Below are 27,853 nucleotides of genomic sequence, written 5' to 3'. Positions count from 1 at the left end.
CAAATGGGTTCTTTCAAATCATTTCCAGTGAAGATACTAAGGTATCCATGGCGTGAACTATTAGTCAGCAATGACGAATTCCAAGCTGAAAGATCTATCTTTAGCCTCAGAGATGCATGATATACTTAGCTAACAATGCTCTCAGCCTATTTCTCCTCTGGCACTGGAGTGTACTCTGGCACTGGAGCATTTTCTGGGGGAAGGAAATCATATTTTATTTTCATAATTAGCTGATTTGGAGCCCAGGCAATGGGAGAAATAAGAAAATAATGGCGAGAATTGATGCAGGCAGGCAAGCCCCAAAATTGGGGCTTAGCCCAGGAAGGTTATCGGCTTCACCCAGAAATAATTCAAGGGTGAGCCAGTGGTGTGAGACAGCAACATTTACTGAAGCAGCAGAGATTTTGCTCCTTGCAGAACAGGGCTCCCCCTAGGCAGTGTGCTCAGAATATCAGCTCAGAGGCAGCTCCGCAGTCATATTTGTACCCATTTTAATTAAATGAAAATTAAGGGACAGATTACACAGAAATGTCTAGAAAACAGGTGGTAACTTCTGGGTGTGTCATTACCATAGAAAGGGACAGTAACTTCAGGGTGTTGCCATGGCAGTGGTAAACTGACACAGGCACACTGGTGGGCGTGTCTTACGGAAAGGTGCCTCCACCTGGACCTGTTTGAGCTAGTCCTCAATTTGGTCCAGTGTCCAAGCCCCACCTCCTGAGTCCAGTCCTGCCTCCAACCTCAGTATGACCATGGTTGTTTCCTGGATGTCTTTAGTATTAACAGGGAGTACACGGGGAGTCACTGCTTCATCACTGTAAGCCACACTCAGCTGGAAAACCGAGCTCTGGAACACACGTTTGTGTTCTGGAAAAATACAGGTGATGGCATTTGAAACAAACAAAAGATAGTTGAAAACTACTAGGAAGACAGGCTGGAATAAAAATCATCTTCCAATTCTGCTTTATCTTAATACATATATTAGGCTTCCTAATAAATAGATAGGCTTCTTTAAATTTTTTTATTATGCATGTACAGTTTTTGAGAAACTATCAGCAACTCAGCAGATCTTGAGAAAAAAAATTCAATCAGTCAAAGATATTTATCAACTACCAAATGTGTAGAGTGTTTTTTATTTGATTTTTTCGTACAATTTTTTTCTTTTTTAATGTTCTATGATGTTAAAACAGAAACGCAGACACGTGCAGAAAAGAGACTTTTCTCCTGGATCAGTGATTCTCAAACTTTGCTATATATTAGAAACACCTTGTGGAGAGGTTAAGAATTCTGGTTCCCAGACCAAACTCCGTAACAATTGTCCGAATCTCTAGGGGTGGGAAGAGGCAACAGTGGTTTTTGTTTTCTGTGTTTTAAAAGCCTCCCAGGTAATGACAGTGTGCAACTAATTTGAGAATCAGAGTCCTGGATGTTAGGCTCTGGAGAAGTGCTTCTCAAACTTCTGTATATAGTATCAGAATCACCTTGAAAACTAACAAAAAAATATGCATGCCTCCCCTCTTTGAAGCAGGTTGAGGCTCAGGGTCCCACAGTCTCACCAAGTTCCCGGATGATTTGATACATACCAAGTTTGAGGGCCATCGTCACAAGTGATCAAAACAGAGGTGCACCTCACACCTGGATTCACATATAGACACCTATGGAGATTTTAAAATACAGTTATCCCCCATCCCGGAAGATTCTAATTTAATTGGGCTGGATAGAGCCCAGGAATATTTAAGTATCATCTTTTTTATTGAAACAAGATATGTTTTTCAGACAGGTACATAAATCAAATTATATACGTACTATGATAAATTTATACAAGCAAACCCAACCATAAATCCACCACCAAGACCAGGAAACATTATAAGAACAAACCAAGTCCCCCAGCAAGTATCTCCAGAAGAGTAATGACTATTCTGACTTCTAGCACCAAGTAACTTGGCTTGCCATTACCTTTATGCAAACAGTAACCCGCAGTGTGCACTCATGGTTACCAGGCCTCTTTTGTTCAAGGTTACTTTTTCAAAATTCTTCTAAGTATTGCAGGTGACAGTAGTTCAATACTTCGCATGATAGAACCGTATCTCATGTTATGAATGCTCCCTCTCATTACTGGACATTGGGTTGTTTCTTGCTTGGGGCTCTAGTGAACGTTGCAAATGAATGGTTTTGTACATATAGTCACAATATTCACTATGAATGTTTTTGTACATGTCTTTTGTGCATGGTTTTGTGCATGTAGTCAAAACATTCACTTATGAATGGTACCTGTCTTTTGATTCACATGTGTAAGCATTTTTGTAAAGTGGAGTCAAATTCCACTAAAGAGTTGACTTTCTGAGTCATGGTGCATGCTTATTTTGGGCCATAGTAGATGCTGACAGAGAGCTTTCCAGAACCCACCAGCTGTATATGAGAGTTCCAGTGGCTCTGTCATCACCACCACTTGGAATTTGTAATCTCTTCGTTTTAGCAACTCTGGTGGGATGCATGTTGGCACCACCCCCTCACTGTGCTTTTATCAAACATTATTGAGATTTTGGATACAGTCTCTCTTGCAATCTGCAAGTAGTGGCAGAGTTATCTCTTTCTTTCCAATTGTTATACCTGTTAGTTCTTATAAATCTGGGAAAATACTGAGTAAAGTGGTGATATCAGGCATCCTTCTCTCATTCCTCATAACAGCCAGAACAATTTCGATATTTCCTCAATTGAGTCAGATTTTGTTTCATATGTTTTGAACAAGTTTTTTATACATTTAATGAAATTTCCTTCTGTTCCCAGATAGCTCTGAGTAACTGATCATACTGGGTTAAATTTTATTAAATTCTTTTCTCCTTCAGTGAAAGAATCATGTTCTATTTGTTTGCTTAATTCTGTTACTGTAGTGATTATATTGACAGGTTTTTTAAACATAAACTAACCTACCATTTCTATAATAAAGCCAACTTATTCTGTTGCCCAGGCTAAAGTGCAATGGCACAATCTCAGCTTACTGTGACCACCCTCTCCCAGGCTTAAGCAGTTCTCATGCCTCAGCCTCCTGTCCCGAGGAGCTGGGACTACAGGTGTGCGCCACCATGCCCGGCCAATTTTTTATTTGTGCCTTTAGCAGAGATGGGGTTTTACCATGTTGGCCAGGCTGGTCTCGAACTCCTGAGCTCAGGTGATTTGCCCACCTCGGTCTCCCAAAGTGCAGGCATTACAGGCGTGAGCCACTGCCCCTGGCCCTGTAACTCTTTTTATAGTGTTTTTGCCATGTTTTGGCACCAAGGTTATGCTGGACAATAGAGAAACTGTGTAGGTTTTTCCTCTTTTACCGTGTAAGAATTGATGTGACATTGATGTATTTTTTTTTTTTTCTACTATCTGGAAGCTTTCTAAGCCTGGGTATATTTGTGGAAGACTGTTGTAAGACACTCTTGTTTTTTAATAAAATGTTTATTTTTCTTTCTTCTGTTTTTTTCTTTCCACATTTTTATTCTGATTAGCCTAGCTGCCAAGTTCTTTGTATTTATTTTCCCTGCCATTGTAGAATTTATTAAAATTGAAGCAAAATTTATTTAATTAGTTTCGGGAGACTCTCAGAATCTCCTCTAATATTCTTCTCTATTCTCTTTTCTAATTTTGACACTGATTACACACATTTGTCAGGCCATTTGTCTATTCCAAAAATGTTTTTATATGTTTAATGTCCATTTAAACTATGTTTTTATGTTTGATTCCTCTCTGTTTATTCTTCCATCTGACCATTTTCCACTGGCCTGTATTCCTACGGTTTTGCCAAATACGCTGTTAAGCCCACATATTTGTTTATTAATTCAAATCGTGTATATTTTAGTAACAGAATTTCATTTGAATAATTGTATAGAGTGTTCTTTTCTGTTAACATTTTTCATCTTACCATCTATTTTACGGAATATGTTTATGAGGGTTTTTAAATAATATTTTATTTTTCTTGTGTTTGGTAATTTCCTTTGGTGAACCTGATAGTTTTTAAAACAAATCTTTAATAAGACATTTTTTTTTTGAAACGGCATTGCGTGAGCTTAGCTTTTGGGAAGGAGTTAGTGTGTATGTACGCAGGCTGCATTTGTTTTTCTATTAACTGATTAAGAAGACTTGAGGCTTGTGTTCAGTTTTTGTAAGTCTTGTGGGATTATTGTTTCTTGCTTATAGGATGCAATCTTTCAGTATAAAGCTTGAGTCAATTTACCGGGGCCTATGTTTCTTGTTGAGTTCTGAACCCAGCTGTTTTTCCTTCCACATTTAGGGATTGCAGAGGCTCGGCTGTCTCTGCAGCCTCCTAACTGCTGCTTCCTATTTGATTCTTTTGCCTCTTGGTCTTTATTTATTACAAATAAGGCCGGGCGCGGTGGCTCAAGCCTGTAATCCCAGCACTTTGGGAGGCCGAGGCGGGCGGATCACGAGGTCAGGAGATCGAGACCATCCTGGCTAACACGGTGAAACCCCGTCTCTACTAAAAATAGAAAAAAAAAAAAACTAGCTGGGCGAGGTGGCGGGCGCCTGTAGTCCCAGCTACTCGGGAGGCTGAGGCAGGAGAATGGCGTGAACCTGGGAGGCGGAGCTTGCAGTGAGCTGAGATCCGGCCACCGCACTCCAGCCTGGGCGACAGAGCAAGACTCCGTCTCAAAAAAAAAAAAAAAAAAAAAACAAATAAGGAAATATCTCGAGAGCCAAAGGTGTTTAAAGATTGCCAGGTTCACTTTTCCATATTTCCTTCCTAACTGATAGGCTGGCTAGCCTTAACCATACATTCAGCCTTCCCGGAACTGTAAGATCAGTAAAAGCTCTGCTGGCATTTGCTGCATTTTAGTATCACTTTCTATTTAGCATCTCAGGTTTCTACTCTTGACTGCTTATGAGTCAGTAAATATCTCAATGACAAGGCAGAATCAAAGGCTGGGCTCATCTTAAAGTGCTTCCTTTCTCTCCTAGGGACAATGTTCCTCAAAACCTGATGAAACAGATAGCTTTGCAATGCTTTAAACAAACCTGATTTCCTTTCGTATTTTATCAGTTAATTAATTCAGTTGTTCTAAATGGGAGGGTTAATCTACCCTAAACTGACCCATCATAGCACAACTTATGTTTTCTGAGAACTGTCGTTTTCTAAATCTCCACAAATAAAAATTCCCCTATTTGAATGCATCTCTGCATTATTTTGTCTTCTTTGTGTTCAATTATGGAGGCAGAAACCTCCAACGAGTTTAATTTAAACTAATCTGAACTTATTGGGGTGTAAGGGACAGCTTGCAGATGAGAGGATGAAGCAGAGTATAAAGGACATCAAAAAGCATTTTTTATTCTATTTTGGAAAGAAAACTTACTCTCATGATCTGCATTATTCCATACTATGTTCAAAGACCTAAGCCATTCCACAGAAACGAACTATGTCGCACCCACACAATTGAATATCATTTAGCAATAAGAATGAGTTTTCAGACCACAAAAAGATACAGAGGAAACTTAGATGCATGTTGCTAAGTAAAATGAGTCAATCTGAAAGGCTGTATACTGTCTGATTCCAACTACATGGCATTCTTCAAAAGGCAAAACTGAAGGCCAAATGACTAGTGGTTCCCAGGGTTGGGGGCAGGGAGGGATAAACCAATGGGACACAGGGAATTTTTAGGGCAGTGAAACTATTCTGTATCATGTTACAGTGGTAGATACATGACATTATGTAGTCGTCAAAACCTGTAGAACGTACAACACAAAGAGGGAAGCCTACTGTAACGACAGACTTTAATTAATAATAATGTATGATTATTGGCTCCCCCATTGTTAACAAATGTACCACATCAATGCATGACGTTAAAAATAGGGGGACCTGGGAGGGGTGAGGGAGTCTATGGAAACTTTCTTTACGTCCTACTCAACTTTTCTATAAGCCTATAACTGCTCCTAAAATAGTATATGTAGAAAGGAAGAAAAAAAAAAAACTCCTCAAAACAATAAGTACTATACTCACAGTATTGCATTATGCAATTAGTCATAACAATATAATTAAATCTTTTCAAGCTTGGCATTTTATAAAAATCCTCTGGATTTATCTGTGAGGTTTGTATTATGCTACTCAAAATGTTTTTTTTTTTCTATTTTTTTTTTTTTACAACAGTATTAGCTAGGCAAACAATGAAATACATTCTGGTATTTTAGGTAAAAGAGCACATCTGCATGTATTAAACACTCCTGGGATGTCAATCAAGATATATCAGGAAACCACTTGAGATGGAAGAGGTAGAATAAAATGATTTTCACAGGCATCCTCAATTGTCTGCAGCTTTATTGGAACCTAGTTTTGATTGCTGGGATTACCCTGAGCAATTAATTGCTTCTTTTTGATATAAATACCTTGCCTCCATTGGTTCATTCTTACAGTGGAGCTCCACCATTTCTCACATGATGAGTAGCATGCTTGAAGTGATTGTTCTAGGATCTATTTTCAGGGAAGTATAATTTGTCTGAAGCAGAGAGCTGACCTGACCACCAGCAGGAAAACCTTGTGGTGAGTTGCAAGGTCGGAAGTAGCAACGTCTATCATTGAGGGAAAATAGCACCCTCTTCTGGGAAAATTCAGTCCTTTGTAACACAGACAGTGATCCCTAACTCTGGCTAAGCACTGGCTTCATCTGAGAACTTTTTGCAGTTATCAACTTCCAGGGGATTCTGGTGCAGTAGGTACAAATCTGTGCGCTGCACACGCTTTCCAAGTAACTCAAATCACAAAGGTTTGGGAGCCACTAGATAGATACATGAACTCTCAATAAGCTCTATCACTTTATTGGTCCAACCTTGTTGGCATGTGGTAGCTATCATGTAAGCTAACATATATGCTGAGAGATTTTCACCAACACCATATTTCTGTCTGATAAAAGGGAGGGTATCTTACATGAGAGTTCTTACAATGTCTTTTGTGTTACTGAGCTCTCAGAGACTGACTTTGAGTGACAATGACAAAAAAAATATTGTTTGAAGAAGACACATTAAACCTGCAATGACCTAAATCAATGCAGTTTGGGATGCTTAGACATCATACAACATAATTGGGTAAAGAATAGGAGGAGAAGGATTAGAGAAAGACGGAAAAGAAGAAAGTGGAGGAAACAAGGAAGGGAAGGAAAGAGGTAGTAAGAATCCTGGGTCACAGTTTGGAGAATACATGAAAATAGATTCCATCCAGTGGAAGGCAGGGTGGAAAACTCCAGACACAATCTAAGTAATAATTATTAGTAGAGAACAGATCCATTGTATCTCAAGTTTAGATTCTAAAGAAAACAGTAGCTTTCCACCAAGATCTGCTTATTCACCCTTCTCAATCTAGATAAAGGCAGATGTTTGCATTCCCTCAGCAGAAGGCAACCTATGAATTATTTCACAGGCCTCCCCATTTCATGGGATAAAATGTAACGGATCCATCCACACTCACTTCTGGTCCACAGGTAATTCTGGCAGGGCTCGCCAACTTGGTGAGACATGCCTTCCCTGGATGGCCACTGACATCCAGTCACACAACCTCCTCCACTTCCTAAACACTCATCTTTCACTGGCATATTCAATTATTTTTTAAAGCAGCTTTTGTCACAAAAAAGAAATGAGACTCAGGCACGTATGAAGTTGATGTGAGGGTGCCCAGAAGATGAAGATGGAAATGCTGAGGAAACAGCCTCATCAATAGATGGACTCATAATAATGGGTTTAAAGAACTTTTAGTTATTTAAGTCACTGAATGTTTATTAAGCACATATTACATGACAGGCACTATTCTGGGCACAGAGGAAAGACCAAGACAGATAAATTCTATTTTCCTATTAGTTCAGCTTCTAAAACAAGCAGCACAACCTTGGGTTTATCTCCTCTACACTCTACAGTAGGATGATCAAAGTCATAGTCATGATTCACTAAGTGTACTGATGAGTTACCATCAATCCCCGCCACAAACTCCCCACACAACACACACTCAACTCCAAAGATTTAAAAATAATTTTTACAGAAGATTAGAGAAGTTTTAGGATCCTTAATTGTCAAGTCTATTGTTCATATTTACTGAAAGTCTACCACCTATCTTCTTCCATATTATTTTCACTGTTCATTAGACTTATAACAAACATTTTCAAAATCGTGGAAAATCATGGTCAGCGTGTTTGTTTCGTCTATGAATGCTTGATTAATATTCCATTGACTGGGCTGTGTCTGGTGACAGATGCTGGACAACCCAATAGCTTCATTTTAGACTTTCCCTAAGAGAGAATTCAACACAGCAACTCCTGTTCCAGGTGAAACTGCCACCGTAGGTCCACGGGCGTCTTCCCTGCAACTCTATATTACACTACACAGGTACAAACCTGCATCAAAACACAGATGCTGTCCAGACTGCCCTTAGACTTTGTTCTGTGAAAAAATAATTCACACCTGCAAAATTTAAAGGCACCATGTAAGGGTTGCAATATTTTAAACAAATGTGAGATGTTTCTCATTCATTACAATTAGTCAATGCTGGGTGGGGAAGGCAGTTGGGACAAGAGCCACAATCAATGAAAACATAAAACTAAGCCTGCTCTATTGTGCCTTTATACCTAGCTCACGCGAGACAGAGTCAGGGGATTCCATTATCCTCTTTAGAGATGATGGAAAGGAGGCTCACAGAGATTGTCTATTCAGGGCAATGCTCGTGTCTCAGCTTTCCTTGTAAGATGCTTCCTATAGACAGGATCCTACAGATGCCTTGTGCCTGAGGACTTCTCCATAACTAGTTCTTTATTTGCAGAAATAAATGCGCATAAGAAATTATTTTATTAAGGTCAGGAGCAAGGAGGGAGAAAATGTCACTTTTTTGTGTGAAATCTTGTCCATGTTTAGATTTAAACTACTTTGCTTAAGGAAAGTCATCTGAAGTCCTTTTATGAAAAGGAGACACAATGACTTGCGTCCTTTATTCCCTCTTCTATAAAAAGGCATTTTCCTGACTCAATCATGGAGCATCCCAAGTTGAAAAACATAAATAACATTTTGCTGGCTCCGTCTCTGAGATAAAAATTCCACATTTAAGAGTAAGTAACCATTTCCCCTGCCTGGGTTATAACATAGATTAGGAAACCAGGTGTTTAAGTTCAGAGGCCCCACGTGTTACTGTGCCTTGAATTTCAAGGAAGTGAAAATAAAAGCCTGCCTGAGCCAATCTCAGGAGGCTGCAGTGCCAGAAGGTAATTATCACCTCCACGCACTGAGGTTTGCTTTGCTGTGGACAGATGACCTTTTATATAAAAATCTCAAACTAGCATGCCAATTTCTACTTTCTATGTTAGAAAAAATGTTACTGAAGCTCTGAGTAGAAAAAGGCAATTACTGTGTTCAAGGTTCTTTGTCTGTCATCTGACAGCTGAAGGTAAGAATTTTGGGTGATGCATGTCAATCCATTTTGCTCCATCATTATCAATGCTACTAACCCATGAGCCTCCTCCACTCAGGTGCCCTTTGCTAGAGTGGTTTCAGGGACCACAGATAACAGGAAGAAAAGCCAAAAACCACAAATAAGACTTTATTTTCCACTGACCAGATAGTGGGACTCAGTTTAAAAGCTTGACTTGGGATTTTATAAAAGTACACTCAACTATAACAGACTTCCCAAGATTCTTGAAACATGATATTGGTAACTGTGATCCAGCCACTGTATTAATTAACCCCTTTCTAGCAATGAAAAATACGTACTTAGGTTTCAAATAATTTCCATTAGGGAGAATGCAACATTATGAACAGTGTGATTTATATCTTTTCTTCAGGGAGGAAATAAATAGCAATGGTGTTACTAGTGGCAGAGATCCGAGTCATCCCAAGTTACCGGCAGCCTATCCTTATGGGTCCACAGCAACTTCGGTCCTTGCCTCCTCAGAAGAGAGAATTTGACTGCGGGGCATAAAGCGGGGAAAGAGACCGAGGCAAGTTCCAGAGCAGGAATGGAAGTTTATTTTAAAGGCTTTGGAAAAGGAAGAAAGGAAGGTGCCCTTGGAAGAGACCCAAGTGGGCATGGGAAGGTTTAAGAGAGAAGGTCAAGTGCCCCATTTAATTGGGATCCTAGGACTTTCATAAACCGGTCTCCTTCCCATGATTCCGCCCACAGGGTGGGCTGTTGGCATGCTCAGAGCCCTCCTTACCCTTGGGAACTGAGCATGCGCAGTGTGTGCAGGCAGTTACACGCATTCCCATCAGAGGGTTTCTTCCTTTTTTTCAGTGGAGTGTACCCAGAAGAGCATACTCTGCCATTGTTGTCTCTAATATGCATGCCCAGGAAGTTGTATCTCCTTGGGACCTGCATTCAATTAACAATTTAAATGTTAACAGGTGTGGACCATCAGGACATTGTCTCTCCCTGGCTGCTGGATTATCTTTTTAAATTTTATTTATTTATTTATTTTAGATGGAGTTTTACTCTTGTCGCCCAGGCTGGAGTGCAATGGCGCGATTTTGGCTCACTGCAACCTCTGCCTCCTACCTTCAAGCGATTCTCCTGCCTCAGCCTCCCAAGTAGCTGGGATTACAGGCATGTGCCACCATGCCTGGCTAATTTTTGTATTTTTAGTAGAGACGGGGTTTCACCATGTTGGCCAGGCTGGTCTCGAACTCTGGACCTCAGGTGATCCACCCGCCTCAGCCTCCCAAAGTGCTGGGATTACAGGCGTGAGCCACTGCGACTGGCCCGAATGATCATTTTGAGAGAGCAAATTTGACAAGTGCCCAACCATCCCCGGACATTTCTAGTGGGTGAGGGGAGAGCCTTCTCCTGCCTGGCTCAGGCCTACCTGTAACCTTGGGGTTTGGTTGCAAAACCAAAATTAAGACACTGTCATTCTGTATGACTCATTGGGACCAAATTGGTTTCTGGATGGACTGACAAATCTAGATGTGTTTCTGAATTTTGGAATATCTCTTAATTACACGCTTCAGTAGGCTTTTATCCAGTGCTCCAGCAGCTGGTGACTTTCCCTTCATTGGGGCCAGGAAATTTTAGTTTTTATTATTGTTTTAAATAATTGATCGGTGCCATGGTAAGTCAACTTAACCACTGGTATATTTTACTGTCAAATGTGTAAGTTATTCTTACATAGCAATAACAAAATAGAAAGCCGGGCGTGGTGGCTCACGTCTGTAATCCCAGCACTTTGGGAGGCTGAGGCGGGTGGATCACCTAAGGTCAGGAGTTCGAGACCAGCCTGGCCAACATGGCGAAACCCCGCCTCTACTAATAATACAAAAAATTAGCTGAGCGTGGTGGCATGCACCTGTAATCTGAGCTGCTTGGGAGGCTGAGGCAGGAGAATCTCTTGAACCCGGGAGATGGAGGTTGTGGTGAGCCGAGATCATGCCATTGCACTCCATCCTGGATAACAAAAGTGAAACTCCATCTCAAACAAAAAATAAATAAATAAATAATAAAATAGAAATAGAATTAACATGGCGTAGAGTCAATACTCTATTTTTCAAATAGACCATAAAGGGAAGAGTGCTTGTATAAATGCAAAAAGAATAAATTAAAAAAAAAAGATATTTCAAGCTAAAATGTTTTTTGAATTACCTACAGTTTAATTGTGGCCTCAGATCAATAGTTGCAAATACTTTATTACAAAAATAATAAGTTTCATATACTCTTTTGTGAATATAAAAGGTACCATCGTTGTCAAAAATTTACAAAATAAAAAGAGAAGTAAATATTTCAATATCAATTATACACTCACCAAGAAGAACCATTTTTACCGTATATTCTTCTATGCTTGTTATTTCTTATAAATATGTACCTGTAATTATCAGGGTGGACATGTTGCATTGTGTCCTGTTTCCATTCAACAATAACTCATGAACCCTCCTGTGAATTAAACACTTTTCTATACATCTGTTTTAACGCATTTATTGAATTTCATCATATGAATCCATTCTATTTTGTGTATCTAGTTTCCTATTGCGTACATTTAGACTAATTACTGTTCTTGCTATTGTATATATATATTTGATAATTGCATTGTTCGTAGTCTTTGAATATTTTTTGAATATTTGAATCCAAATATACTTGGGATAATTTGGAGGAGTAGCATTGCTGGGGTTTCACATATTTGCTTACATAATTGTATGCTAAGAGTGACCCATTTCTCCACACCCACCCATATTGCCCTGGGCAAGAATTTCCTTCTCTAATGTTCACACTTGGTTCCAGATTAACACCACAGGCTTCTTGAAGCCTGTGGCTTTATGGCTGACGGCTCCATTGGGAGGGGCCTCCCACCCTGAAGACTGGCTCAGAGTCAGTCTCTGCAGGACACTGAGGGCTCCTAACAGAATGGAGCAGCATCACTAGGATGTCCTGTCCCCCAGAGACCTGGAGAGAGGGCGAAACCGTTCCAATTTCTTCCAACCCAGCACCCGACACACCTGAGTTTCCCTCAGTAAAAGGACAATCATAATTCCAAGAGCATAATTACTCTATCATCATGAAATAAAAACAAAAAGCATGTTTTCCAGAGGACATAGAATTCTTATCTGCCTGTATCTAGCTAGCTAGCCAGTCATCTATTATTTGTCTGTATCTGTCTATCTATCCATCTATCTATCTATCTATCTATCTATCTATCTATCTATCTATCCATCCATACATCCTTCCATCTATCATCTGTTTCTATTTTGAAACAGGGCATTGTTCTGTCACCCAGACTGGAGTGCAGTGGTGCGATCATGGCTCCCTGCAGCCTCCACCCCCTGAGCTCTAGCCATTCTCCCACCTCAGCCTCCCTGGTAGCTGGAACTATAGGCATTCGCCTCCACACCTAGCTAATTTTTAAATTTTTTTCTAGAGATGAGATCTCACTATTGCCGAGGCTAGTCTCAAACTCCTGGCCTCAAGTGCTTACAAGCAAGAGCCACCACCACACCCAGCCTATATATTTTATGTATTTATGTTTTACATAGAAATGAATTAATATCATTATTAAATATACATGTACTATGGATTTTGCTTATATGTTATTTGTATATATGCATTCATATAAACATTTCATACATTACATATAAAATTATATACTTACATAATTTTTATATATTTTATATTTATATATACACATATAAAATGTGTGTGTATATGCAATTTTATATATATATGAAAAACTTGGACATCACAAATGTGCCAAATGGAAAAAAAGTATCTAAAGCTTAAGTAGCAAATGCAATATTGAATTCAGGCCAAATTAATTAAAGTATAACAGGTGTAGAAAGCTTGAGGCTTACTCACAAAGTGATCACACCAGGTCTGCCAGCTCCAGCTCAGGAGACAACTGAGGACCGGGCTGATCCATGCTCCTTCCTGTTCCTATCCTCTCAAAGGGACTCACCATCCTGACTGCAAACAACACAAATTAATTTTGCTTGTGTTTGCATTTTATGTAAGTGGAGTCATACAGTATATACTATTTTTTTTTAATTTCTTCACCATTTTGTGACATGCAAAAGATTTGCAGCATATATTGCTTTGTGCCTGGCTTCCTTTGCATAGCATTGTGGTACATGTAGTTATGGATAATTTATTCTTGTTGTTACAGAGTGTTTTTTATATGATTATACCACAATTTATCAATTCTGTTCTTAATGGTTATTTGCCTTTTCTTCATATCATTCTCACAAATGCTGCTGGAGGGTCTACTATGGGCCAGCAGTATTCTAAGTTCTGAAACTTCTGTGCTGACCAGGACAGATTAAACTCAGTTTTGCTGGAAGAGACAGACACAAGTGTTATAATAATTTTGGAAAAAGACAAATACTATGTGGCAATAGTGCAGGTGGGTATGGAGGAATGCAACGTGGTGGGTAGGGAATATGAGTGGTCATGGTAAATTTTCCCAGAGAGCGAGTATTCGAGCTGACACCCAAATGAAGACCAAGAGGCAAGCAACGGTGGAATGGAAGATCATGCCAAGACAAATGAATGATCACCCCAAAGTGCCTGAGTTAAGAAGAAACCCAGCCTGCCTGAGGAACAGAACGAAGGCCAGTGTGGAACAAAATGAGAATGGGGAGAGAATGGGGATTGAGGTGATTTAATTGGGGCTAAATGAGGAAGACTCCCAAAGGCCATGGTGAAAAGTGGGGCTTCTATGATGAGGTCAGTGGGAGGCCATTGGGTTGCTTTTGAGCAGTGGAGTGACTTAATCTGATGGACTAGGGAATTTAATTCATTTTCTGTACTCTCTGCCATCTTAAGCACTGGCTATCAATAAATGACAAACTAGGAGTGTTAAGAGAATAAGTATATTTTGTTGGATAATAGGAATGGGAATTCAGAATAAACTCCTTTCAAAAATTCTCGTTTCTACCTTAGCAGGGACACTGAACACTGATTAAATTTTTGGGGAAGCACTGGGAGTACAGACTCCTGTCTCTGTCCATAGCATTTATTCCCCAAATTGCCCACTTCTTATTACTCACAGTGTGTTACACGAGTCTAAAGTCAAGCTCATTGTTACTATACTTACAACTCTATTAAGCACAAAATACATTTATTGGAGATTAGATCAGACTTCTGAATTGCCTTTCGTTTTTTGGGGGTGAGGGAGCAAAAAAGATTCATAAGGGATTTGTTTCAAACAGAAGTCATTCTTGTCAAGCTATGTCTTTAAAAATTAGTTCTACAATAGATTTGCCAAAAAATCAATTACTTGCCTAGAGACAGAGTGGATACATTTTTTTCTACTAACCAAATTCCAAGAATTGTCTTACAGGTAGTGTTTCTTATCTAACTCTGAACATCCTCTTCTGCTATCTGTGAATTTCTTATAAGAATACTTGGAAATGTTTGTTTCCAACTTGGTACTCTTTTTTTTTTTAATTAAATGCTGTGTTATAATTCCTCCTTATATTTGTGTGTCACATACTAATGTTGATTTATGAATAATTGTTTCCTGGGATGCTGTTTTTGAATCAATTAAGAGGTAATATAGGAAATAGGAGTGTTTTCCTGCTCAAATTAGTTGAAGAAGCTGCCTTCAACTGGTGATGTTAATGACAGATTTCTCTGGTAATTAGTGGTTAGTGTTTTGGGAGGATGCTTAAAACAACATATTTGAATAGACTGCCCCTGAATTTACTTATTGGTATATCCAGTCAACAAATATTATTGATGACTTTTATGGTCTACATCCTGACCTAGACAATAAGGTTAAAGAGATTTTAGAAAAACCAGTTCCTCCTTTTAAAAAACTTAGAAATAAATGGGAATGTTCCATGTAATCTATCCAGTGATGCAATTTTTTAAATTATTAATAAAAGGAAAAACATTAAAAAATACATAAAAAAAGAAATGAATGGGAATGTAAGATCATCAATTTATGATAACTGTTGCAGGTGATACAAAGAAGAATTAAAGTGTTATCCTAGCTCACATCCAAATGTATGCCAGATGCCCTCTTTATAGTGTCAGAATTTTACTTGAAAAACTGTCTATTTTATAGCCTGCATTTTCACCCTGGTATTTTAAGAATGCATTTAAATATTTTATTTCACCTTACTTATTTTGCATATGTAGTCCTTTTAATCTTAGGTATTAAATATATAAAAAATGACTTTTAGAACTAGTTAAAGAATTTTCAAAGGGCAGATAAAATATGTAATTTTCATCTTTCCAAACTGGTACTATGTAACATACGAAGCACAATTAATGGTCATAATGATATGTTGAGGCACCAAACCGAAAGAATGCATCTGGAATGATTAACTAGGAAACTAAATGAAAAAAAAAAAAGTATGTATGTGTGTATGTGAGTGTGTGTGAGTCTATGTGTGTGTTCTACAGTGAGATGCAACTTAATTTTTTTTTCCAAGTAAAATATAGGCAAGAGCTTTCTCTGGAGGAAGTAGTAGGAAATGGTTCACCCTCCTTCAGGAAAAAAAAAACTGGACAAATATATACAACAGTTTTAAATACATAGATATAGGCAAAAATTAGTGATTTATGAGAGAAGGGAAAATAATGAAGTAAACTCCCAAATTTCTCCACATGTACTGCCTTGAGAAAGTTTTCAGGCCACAGAAAGGTGGGGTGGGGGGAGAGGAACTCAGAGAGGAGCCATCTGACTGCAGAGAGCTGGAGAGGAGAGAGATCCACAGAGAAATCTCCGGAGGCCCCTCCAGCTGTTCAGCCAGCTGTTAATCTGCACAGTGATGCAGAAACTGACTGTGGCCAGGGGAAACATGATGTGGAAGAATTCCAGAGGACAGCACCATGATGCCACATGCAAGCTTAGCATGGTTGGTCCATCACCTAAACACAGAGACCTCATAATTCAATGAGAAATAAGGTAGGATACTCCTTAAAAGGTCTTCACTTCTTACTGAATTACAATGAATTCTTAGCTTTCAATTAATGCTGCTCTATTTCTGTCCAATGAATCTTAAAAGCCTTACCCAAAAGGATTAAATTATTTCAAATACCTTAATTGTGTTCCACAACAAAACTAAATATCTATATAAATTACATAATTTTACATAGCATATATATGTATATATCCCCCAAAAGGATACATTTCAAAATATCTTGCATCCAATCAAAAATTACGAGGCATGCCTATAATGAGAAGAAACTTCAATCGAAACATCTAAAACTGACACATATGTTACGTTTAGAAGAAAGAGACATTATAATAGTCATTCAGTATATACAGAAAGTGGAGAGAAGTGTTAAAATGTGGCATGGAGACAAAACATAAAAAGGACACAAGTTGGCCGGGACTGGTGGCTCACTCCTGTAATCCCAGCACTTAGGGAGGCTGAGGTGGGCGGATCATGAGGTCAGGAGATCGAGACCATCTTGGCCAACATGGTGAAACCCCTTTGCTCCTAAAATACACAAAGGTAGCCAGATGTTGTGGCACATGCCGGTGGTCCCAGCTACTTGGAAGGCTGAGGCAGGGGAATTGCTTGAACCCGGGAGCCAGAGGTTGCAGTGAGTCGAGATGGCGCCACTGCACTCCAGCCTGGTGACAGAGCAAGACTCAGTCTCAAAAAAAAAAAAAAAAAAAAAAAAGATACAAGTTAAAATTGTATAGATGACTTCAGGTGCAGTGACTCACACCTGCAATCCCAGCACTTTGGGAGGCTGAGGCAGGAGGATCACGAGGTCAAGAGATGGAGACCATCCTAGCCAATACGGTGAAACCCGGTCTCTACTAAAAATAAAAAAATTAGTCGGGCGTCTGTAGTCCAAGCTACTCAAGAGGCTGAGGCAGGAGAATTGCTTGAACCCGGGAGGTGGAGGTTGCAGTGAACTGAGACTGCACCACTGCACTCCAGCCTGGCGACAGAGTGAGACTACATCTCAAATATACATATATATATATAGGTATATATACATATGTGTGTGTATATATATCTAGTATAGATTGTGTGAAATGAACAATTATGTTGCGTATGGTAAGCAACAGAAGAAGATATTAGTGAATATGATGACAAATTAATAAAAAACTAACCATGCTTAACCAGAGAGAGAGGGAGAGAGATGAAAGCAAAAACAAAAAAGAACAGAATGCACTGTGGTTAGGAGAAGCAGTCCTAATAATTGTGTAACTGGAGTTCCCCAAATAAAGAGGCACAAAAAACATTTGAATGAATAATGTAATGAAATGATAAACACACAGATTTAAGAAGCTTAATAAAACCCAGGCCCAAGAACCATAAAAAATACACAAAGAAATACTATAACCAAATTGTCCAAAACAGTTTACAAAGAAAAAAATCTTAAAAACAAAGTAAAAAAAAAGGTTATATAGTGAGGAAGAACTCTGAGAGTTGCAACATGTTTCTTGTCAAAAGCAACGCAAATGGGAAGATAGCAGGACACCATTTTCACATGAAAGAAAGAAAGAAAAAAATAGCCAAGCTAGAATTCTGTGTGCACTCATATATACTTATTTTTTTTTTTAACACAAAAGGACGTTTTGAGATTTACAAAAGCCAAAAGCTGAAGGAATTGATTACTGGAAGGCTTCACTACAAGAAATGATAACTCCATTAGTAGAAGAAAAAATAATACAAGATGAAAACATGGACCTAATCAAAAAAATAAAGAGGACTTGAAATGGTACTCACTTTGGTAAATCTATGAGTATTACATTATTATTTCAATCACCCTAAAAGATGATGAACCAGAATTAATTCATGGAGCAAATACTTCTTAAGCACCTATTAGATCACAGGCACTTATGGGGGCTATTGGGATACCACATCAGACAGCTGTGTGAAAACACCTTGAACGAACTATGTAAACACTGGATTCTAAAATAATATGCAATATATGTTCTTTACAACTTGTTTTATTGGAAATACAATTATAAACAACCAAATTTCAAGTTATTAACCAGTACTAATTTATAATCACTGTGTATTACAGCAAACTCAATGCTTCAGTGACTTCCCAATCTACTAAGAGATAAGAATTAACATATACCGATGAACTTAAAGTTAGGACTTTTAAAATTGTTATTGGTTTAAGGAAAAGCTGTATTTACAATGATTTCCAGGCCAAGCATGGTGGCTCACTCCTATAATCCTAGCACTTTGGGAGGCCGAGGTGAGTGGATCACTTAAGGTCAGGAGTTTGAGACCAGCTTGGCCAACATGGCAAAACCCACTAAGAAAACAGAAATTAGCCCGATGTGGTGGCACATGCCGATAATCCCAGCTACTCTAGAGACTGAGGCATAAGAATCCTTTGAACCTGGGAGGCAGAGTTGCAGTGAGCACTCCAGCCTGGGCGACACAGTGAGACCCTGTCTCAAGCAAAAAAAAAAAAGTAGATTTCCCTTTGCATGTACTTAGGGTCTCCAGTTGCTGAAAATTTCAAAAGAATTTTAAAATATACTTGAAAAAATTCTATATAGGCATTGATATAATTTTTACAATATTCAACAAACATTTTCTGGATTTACTATTAGTTTTCTAACCTGCCTATAAGGCAGTGGAGTACAGACATCACATTTTGGCCTGTTTTGAAGACCCCACATCTAACCATCACAGTGAATGCGTGTAGGAAGTCTTGATGGGAGCATGTTCAACAAAAAGGCAGAGTTGTTCAGCAAGTGAGACTCAGGCTTTGGGGTTATATGAATCCACGTGTTATTTACTTCTCGACCACTTACTGGTTTTATGCCTGCGTTGGTTCCCTAGAACTGCCATAACCAAGAGTCACAAACTGGATGGCTTAAACTACAGAAGTTCTAGAGTCTGGAAGTGCAAAATTGAAGTGTAGGCAGTTGTCATGCTTCCATCGAAGCCTCTAAGGAGGGCTCCTCTAGGGAGGGCTCCTCTTCGCCTCTCCCACCTTAGGGTAGCTCCAGGAGTTCCTTCACTTGTGGCTGCATCACTGTCATCCTGCCTTCGTCATCACCATATGGTGGTCTTCTCTCAGTGTCTTTACATGGTCTACCCTCTGTGTATCTCTATCTCTGTATCCAATTTCCCTCTTCTTATAAGGACACCTGTCATATTGGATTAAGGCTCATCCTCATGACCTCATCCTAACTTGACATCTGTAAACATCCTATTTCCAAATAAGGTGACAGTCACAGATACTAGGCGTTAGGACCTCCACACGTCTTTTGCGGGGGGACAATTCAACCCTTAAAAATGACCTCGAGCCAGGTCGTGATTCCCCTAGGCTTTGGGTCATCAATGAAATTGAAAAAAAAAAAAAATCAGCAGCAATGATTGAATTATTTTGGCAAGAAAATGAGATTGGGCTGTATCGCTCTGAAGTGCTGGTTCTCTGCAGAGAAAGGAGTTTAATATTAGAAAGACTTTTTCCTTATTTAAGGTGGAAAAAATTGTAGTGGATGGGAGGGAAAGTGGAGGATGATGATGGAATGGGAGTGAGGAAAGTCATTTCACTTTTTTTTTTTTTTTTTTTTTTTTTTTTTTGAGATGGAGTTTCGCTCTTTCTGTCCAGGCTGGAGTGCAATGACATGATCTTGGCTCACTGCAACCTCCACCTCCCAGGTTCAAGTGATTCTCCTGCCTCAGCCTCCCGAGTAGCTGGGATTACAGGCATGCACCACCATACCTGGCTAATTTTGTATTTTTAGTAGAGATGGGGTTTCTCCATGTTGGTCAGGCTGGTCTTGAACTCCCAACCTCAGGTGATTCGCCTGCCTTGACCTCCCAAAGTGCTGGGATTACAAGCGTAAGCCACCACGCCTGGCCCATTTCACTCTTAAGGTTCTACTGAAATTCCACAATGAAACAGAGATTTTTAATTAATTAATTAATTTTTTTGAGACAGGGTCTCCCAGGCTGGAGTGCAGGACCTGTGATCATGGCTCACTGCAGCCTTGATTTCCCACGCTCAAGCAATCCTCCCACCTCAGCTTCCCGGGTGGCAGAGACTACAGGCACGTACCATCATGTCCGGCTAATTTTTGTATTATTTGTAGAGACAAGGTATTGCCATGTTACCCAGGCTAGTCTTGAACTCCTGAGCTCAAGCGATCCACTCACCTAAATCTCACGGAGTACTGGGATTGCAAGCATGAGCCACCACACCAGGCTGAAACAAGATATTTTTAATCTGAGTTGGGGAATGTTAGCATTTCAGGTCTTTGAAGAAATTGAAATGCTACTAAATTAGAGCAGAATATGAGATAATATTGTATGAAAACTATACATTTTATAAAATCAGATAATTCTTTATTACTGAGTGGTCTTAGCAAACCTATAAAAAGAATCTTACCTATCTACACAGTAAGCAAATACAACTAATATCTGTTAACATGTCTAAATGAATTTTTAAAAATATCTATGTTAACATGTCTAAATGAATTTTTTAATGTTTTGATATACCCCTCGATCCCAATAACATGATTTTTGCACAGAGAGAAAACACTTTTTTGAGTCTCCTGATCATCACTGTAGTAGCACTTTTACCTTTGGGATCATCTGATAATTCACCTAATTCAAAGCTTCTGTGCAATTACATTGCCACATTTTCCCAATTTAGAAATTCTAATGGCCCCCAGTGGATATTTTCACAGGTTGAATTTCAGAGACAGCTTAACTATCACATGTTTTGTTCTAAATACTCTTATCCAACTTCCAATTTGCCAGTCAGTCACCAACGTACATTGCCTGAGAAAGCGCAAATGTGCTTCATGAACAGTGTGAGATTCTGACTCTAATACATTTAACCCCCAGGCTCACCGCTTGTGCACCTGTTAGAATTGCATATTCTTTCTGCTAATAGCTTTCAAACTATTTAGCAGGTGACAGCTACACCTAGAAGAACACATCCAGAAAAACATTAACAAGACACTGTAATGTGAAATGCCAGACACATTAAAATAGCCTGCTGTGAAGAGGAGGTGCAGGCTTTGCTCTCTGAAAGGCACAGTCCAAGGGGCTCAAGTTCAAAGGGGAAAGATTCTCTCCACGCTGCTGCATGAATAAATGAAACAAGAACATACCCGAAGGAAAAGTTCTGAGAGTAGGAAACTGACCCAGATTGCAGACCTGCTATCCTAAAAGACCGGTTTGTAGCAGGAATTTCCAGGAAGTTTGGAGAAATCTCTGCATTTTTGGGACTCATTTGCACCACTTGCTTAAGAATCAACATTGCCTTCTTTTCTGTGCCTTTTCCCATGCTGAGGTATCTCTGGGGATCGGGGTTTGTTACTGAGACTTTGGCATTGCTGAGTTTTGTCTATGCTGTTTCCAGAATCCTTTTATGCTCATGTTGCATGTGTGTGTGTGATAGTGTAGTAGGTGGGCAGCCAGGGCCAAACCAACATATTTATTTCAGTTTCTTCACCCATTTCAGAGACAGTATTTTATTTGGACAATGAAAAGTAAATAGAAACCAGGCAACTTTTTTGGAGCCACATTCATATGTTTTTTCTCATGAGGTTTCATTGTGAGTCTAATAACTGTGTAGAGATTCACGACTCTAGCAATTGGCTTGTGGAGCTTTCTTTCAGTCTGATAGTGTAATTTGCCTGGCAGTCAGAATGATAGTTTGGGGGTTGAATGAAGCCTTCAATTACTTCTACCTGAAGACCTGAACTTCAATTCTACAGTGCTGATTAGTGTACATATCTTATCAGAACATTAGTGCTTAAAATTTACATTCATCACAGCAGTGCCTGGCTGTCCACAGGTTAAGAAGGGGAACGGAAGGCAAAGCTTAAAAACACTTATCTTGACTTTACTTGAGTCCACATCTCTCAACTGTCTTCCATGATTTTTTTTTTTTTTTTTTGAGACAGAGTCTCGCTCTGTCACCCAGGCTGGAGTGCAGTGGCACGATCTTGGCTCACTGCAAGCTCCGCCTCCCGGGTTCACGCCATTCTCCTGCCTCAGCCTCCCGAGTAGCTGGGACTACAGGCGCCCGCCACCACGCCCAGCTAATTTTTTGTGTTTTTAGTAGAGACGGGGTTTCACAGTGTTAGCCAGGATGGTCTCGATCTCCTGATCCCCCAATCCACCCGCCTCGGCCTCCCAAAGTGCTGGCATTACAAGGGTGAACCACCGCGCCCAGCCCTTCATGGTTTTCAATACATCCATCTGATCACTGATTTAAGTCCCACAATACATTATCCCTGGAGCTGCTGGAGGGATCACTTAGAAAAATAAATCAAGCATCATCTCTCCTCCTCTTAAAACCCTCCAGAGCCTTCTCCTTTTGATTAGAACAAAATTCAAACACCGGCCACAAGCTCCCAGGCCTCGGGGCATGACCTGACTTATTCTTTCATCTCGTATCACTGTCTTCCCGCTCCTTACCTCTCAGCACACTGACATCTTCATGTGAGCCAAGAACAATGAGTCATTTTAGACAATGGTATTAGAACAAAACTGCAATGACAGCCCAGCTCCCCTCTCAGCACAGACGTCCTCTGGGCACAGGTACACCATTTTACTTTCTTTTTTCTCTTTTCTGGCATGTTTCCTACTTTCGTACCTTACACAAATTTTCTAAATTCAGAATACAAGTGGAAGACAGCACATAGCAAAATTGCCCTTGAAAACCTCTTAGAATAACTCTAAAGTATATGGTCCACAGGGTTTTGTTGCATACATAAGATGTTCTCTGTAATAACTATGCCTCATAAGGGATGAAAGTTACCAAGATACAACAAAGAAAACAGAAAAGCTATCAGCAAACATTTGAAAAATCAAACCATTCTTCCTTTCCCATCACTATCAAATCTTTAGCTGTCAATGAGTGATGGTAAAAATTCCCAGGGGTCTCAGCCTGCTTTCAGGATTTATTTCTTTTCCTTTAACACCTTTAGAACTTAAGTACATGTTCATAGATTTCCTTGTTGTGAGTATTAAATGAGATCCCAGGGTAACACCTCACCCACGGATTAAGTATTCATTCCAGCTAATAAATGCACTTGTGATGTTGCAATACTCTCGATGGAAGATGCTCAGCACAGGGGGAGCAGGACGTTTGGGCCAAACATCAGGATTTTCAAAATAAAGTAACAGACCAAAATGCACATTTTCACAGGAATATCTGAAAACTTGTTCAATCATTCCTAATGCCCTTTAACCTTTTTAAAAACATAAAAAGAGGCAGGAGGAGGGAACATGGGTTTCAAAAGAGAGGAGCTATTACCAGCAGGTGGCAGGAGTGCACCCGTGGTGATCCGCTGAACTCTCTCTCTCTAGCACAGTGACAGACAGAGGAAGTCCCTCACAGCACTAGCTGCTCCTGAGGTTGCGGTATGTGGCCCATCACCCAGATAAAAAGGAGGAGAAGGGAACTCCTGGGTTAGGGGAGACTCATCTGTCCGGGTGATGTTGTCCTGTAGCACAGCAGGGAGTCTCTGGGTCAGAGCCCTCCAAAAGGCAAGAGCCATTTGGGGGGCTTTAGAGCTCCTGAGTTTGGCTTATCTATGGCTAGCAGATGTTGGATGCAGTTTTGCAGAGTATACAAAGCTGGACGAGATGTTGTGCACATGTACCCTAGAACTTAAAGTATAAAAAAAAAAAAAAAGCTGGATGGCTCTAAATGGTTAAATACCAGCTTATGTGGGCTATGTTTGAAACAGCTGGATGTGTAAAAATTTGAATCTGCTCTGGTATGCTTTTAAATGCTAATGCGTCCCAGCCTGCTGTGAAGATAGGCGCAATCTAGGGGCCAAAATCCAGACGCTATTGTAAAAAAATGGAGGAGACTGTAAAACAAACAACAACAACAACAACAACAAACAACTCTTCGATGAGATCTGTAGTTCCTAAGGTGAGGAGAAAGGGGAGATGCTACGTACTTTATTTGCTGCCTGGCAGACCACTTAAAGAGCTCAAAACAGGAAGACATCACGGATTGTGAGATGAGCCCTGCCCCAGAAATATGCAGGTCTTAAGGAGGCCTAGTCACCTGTCTGGTGGCAGGGCTGTCTGGGGGCTGCCCTGTGAGGAGAGACCTGGGTGCTCAGAGTGCCCCAAAACTAAGAAGGCCATGTATGCCTGTGCTCCAGGTGTGGCCAGGTCTAGGGAAGCCAGGTCTCTTATTGCCCTCATAGAGAGACTTTTGAAAGTGAACAGGAGAATATTAATAATTATGCCAAGACACCAGAAATTGCCTGAGACAGTTTTGGGAAAACTGCAATGGATGTCCCCCTACTCATGCAGAATGTAAAAGCAACCTGGAGACTTTGTGAGTAAGCATCTATGTGGGGTGGCTGGCAGGATGAATAGAAGTAGGCGAGGAATTAGGGGGCAGTAAAAGCAAATTATTCCTAAACCAGAGGAATTATCACTGGGGTCCAGCAGGTAATCTGACAAATATGTGAAAGTACCCATAAGAGAAAGAGGCAACCTCTACTAAGGCTAGAAAGTAAAGCCAGCTTGGGAAGTTAATGATACTTCTAGGATCTTTACTGTCCCCTCCCTCTTTTCTCTCTTATTCAACCCCTGGAAGGTGTGAAACTGATGGACAGGCTGATGGAAGGGTAGGTGTGGGAGGAGTAGAAGAAAGAGAGAATGGTTCTCTTAATAAATGCTGAAAAACACACATCATTGACCAAAAAAATGTTGAGAAAATAAAAACAGTGGGTATAGACTTCAATTTTTTTCCTTTCTTTTCTTTTTTTTTTTTAGACGGAGTCTCACTCTGTCACGCAGGCTGGAGTGCAGTGGTATGACCTTGGCTCACTGCAATCTCCACCTCCCGGGTTCAAACGATTCTCCTGCCTCAGCCTCCCGAGTAGCTGGGACTACAGGTGCCTGCCACCACGCCCGGCTAATTTTTGTATTTTTAGTAGAGACGGGGTTTCACCACGTTGGCTTGGCTGGTCTTGAACTCCTGACCTCGTGATCCATCCGCCTTGGCCTACCGAAGTGCTGGGATTACAGGCGTGAGCCACCGCGCCCCGCCATAGACTTCAATATTAAAAGCCAAAAGTTTACATAATGAGGGGACCCTAGAAGGACCTCCACTAGGATCATTAACAAAGCAAGAATGTGAACAATTTTCACTATTATTTCACAGTGTTCTTGAGGAACTAGTTAGGGCAATTAGACAAAAGGAAATAATTTGTACATAAAGACTGAGACGAAGATATAAAACTCCATAGGCAGAGAACCTGATCATACATCTAGAGGATCAATGATAAAACTAACATAAACACTAAAGGATTTCAGCAAGAGAACAATGTACAACATTAACATACAAAAATCAATAACATTTATAGACACAAATATTCACCAGTTAGAAGATAAAATGAATCCATGGATCTCATTTATTACAGCAACAAGAAACAAACAATACATTTAAGAATAAATGCACCAGAAATGTTTGAAGCCAACAAGCAGAAAAGTATAAAACTCTCCTGAAGAATAGCTATGTTCTTCCTTGTTCTAGGTAGGGCATCTTTACATCATTGATGTTTCAATTCTTTCTGACTTAATGTATAACTTTAATGTGACCCCAATAAAAATTGTAATGAACATTTTCTTGGAGCTATACAAGCTGATATTAAAATTTATACAGCAAAAGAAATAAACCAGAATAACCAGGAAAGTACTGAAATGCAAGTCTGGAAGGGAACTAGTCATGCCAGGTACTAAATCAAAGAGGGCAGTGAGGAGCTGGCGCAGGGACAGCCTGATCAATGGGACAGGACAGGGAGTCTCAAAATAGCCATAACTGCATATAAATATCTAGTATGTGGTTACCACGGTATTCAATTCATGGGGGCAAAATAGAGACTTTTAAATAAATGGTGTTAGAATAAATTATAGTTATTTGTTCAAAGAGTTATAATTATATCCATTCCTTACACCATGCACCAGATAATCCTCCAAATGGATTAGACTGAAATGGAAAGAAGAAAAGGGTGAATTCCTATATCATCTGGGTCTAGGTAAAATCTTTTCACTATGACCAAGTTCCATATGTAACTGAAAAATTAAAAACTTGACTACATATATGTATATGTGTGTGTGTGTGTATATATATATATATATTTACTTTCATGGCAAAAATAATCCATTATGAGGAACATAAAAAGACAAATAATAAACAGGAAAAATATATTGATGACATATACTACAAACTTCAAAATCATAAAGACATTTTAAATAACGAGAAAAAAATGTAACATGCTGTAGAAAATTTTGCAAAAATGATGACTGGACAACTCAGAAAGTGAAAAAATATCTCTTAACTGTATGTTAACTTCACACATACTAGGAAAAATTAAAATAAAAATTATTCTGAGATATATTCTACCCATCAGATTGACAAAAAGCCAAAAGCTTGACAGTAGACTCTTTTGACAAGGTTGTCAGGGGAAAAAAAAAACTCTCCAACACTGGTATCAAGAATGCAAATTACTTAACTCCAGAGAAAGAGTAATTGGCAGTTTCTAATAGAACTATGTATGCACTTATGTTTTGGCCTAGAAATGCCACTTCTAGGAATTCATCCTAAAGACATGCATCTAATCATACAAAAAATACATCTGTACAGATTATGCATTGCAGCATGATTTGTAATTGCAAGATATTAGAAACTGCCTAAATATTCAAGTATAGGAGAGCAGTTGAATAAACTGGGCTATCTACTGCGGTTGGGTATTCTGCACCTGTTAAAAAACATGCAGACTTTTTACTTTTTTAATGAACTCATATAGAATGCTGTCCAGGAGATGTTAACTTTAAAACAATTTAAAAGGTAAGTGCAAAAGAGGTTATAAATTATTCAGCTTTAAAAGGAAACAGTATTATGACAAATGCTACAACATGGTGGTAGCTTAAGGACATTATGCTAATTGACATAAGCCAGACACAAAAGGACACATATTGTATGATTATGCGCATATGAGGTACCTAGAATAAGCAAATTCCTGGAGACAGAACACAATGGCAGTTTTTCGGGGGCTGGGGAGAAGGGAGGAATGGGGTGCTATTGTTTAATGAGTACAGTGTTTCAATCCGGAATGATGAAAAGGTTCTGAAAATGGATGGGGATGATGGTTGCAAACAATGTGAATGTAGTTATTGCCACAGAACTGTACACTTAAAAATAATTAAAATGATACATTTTGTTATGCATTTTACCACATTAAAAAATATATTAAAAAGAACATATAGCATGCTACATTTTATGTAAAAGAAAAAATAGGAGAATGTGCATATATCTGCATATATTTACAGAAATAATTACAGAAATGTATTAGGGCTCTCCAGAGAAGCACAATCAACAGGATATATCTGGATTATTTTATTTTATTTTATTTTATTTTATTTATTTTATTTTATTTTATTTTTGAGATGGAGTTACACTCTTGTTGCCCAAGCT

At 39.3% G+C, this 27,853-nt stretch overlaps 1 long non-coding RNA gene across 1 annotated transcript in view; it reads right to left on the bottom strand.

Moving 5' to 3' along the window:
- Nucleotides 1-1,179: 1,179 nt before the first annotated feature.
- The window catches only part of LOC115900073, a 77,404-nt gene continuing 50,730 nt past the window's right edge, over nt 1,180-27,853 (bottom strand). Inside the window, exon 6 of the long non-coding RNA XR_004059753.1 lies at nt 1,180-1,655. This is a non-coding gene — a long non-coding RNA (uncharacterized LOC115900073). The remainder of the gene's footprint in view (nt 1,656-27,853) is intronic.

This window comes from Rhinopithecus roxellana, chromosome 10 (assembly GCF_007565055.1).
Source record: "Rhinopithecus roxellana isolate Shanxi Qingling chromosome 10, ASM756505v1, whole genome shotgun sequence".
NCBI lineage: Eukaryota > Metazoa > Chordata > Mammalia > Primates > Cercopithecidae > Rhinopithecus > Rhinopithecus roxellana.
This window is presented reverse-complemented; position numbering and strand designations above follow the sequence as displayed.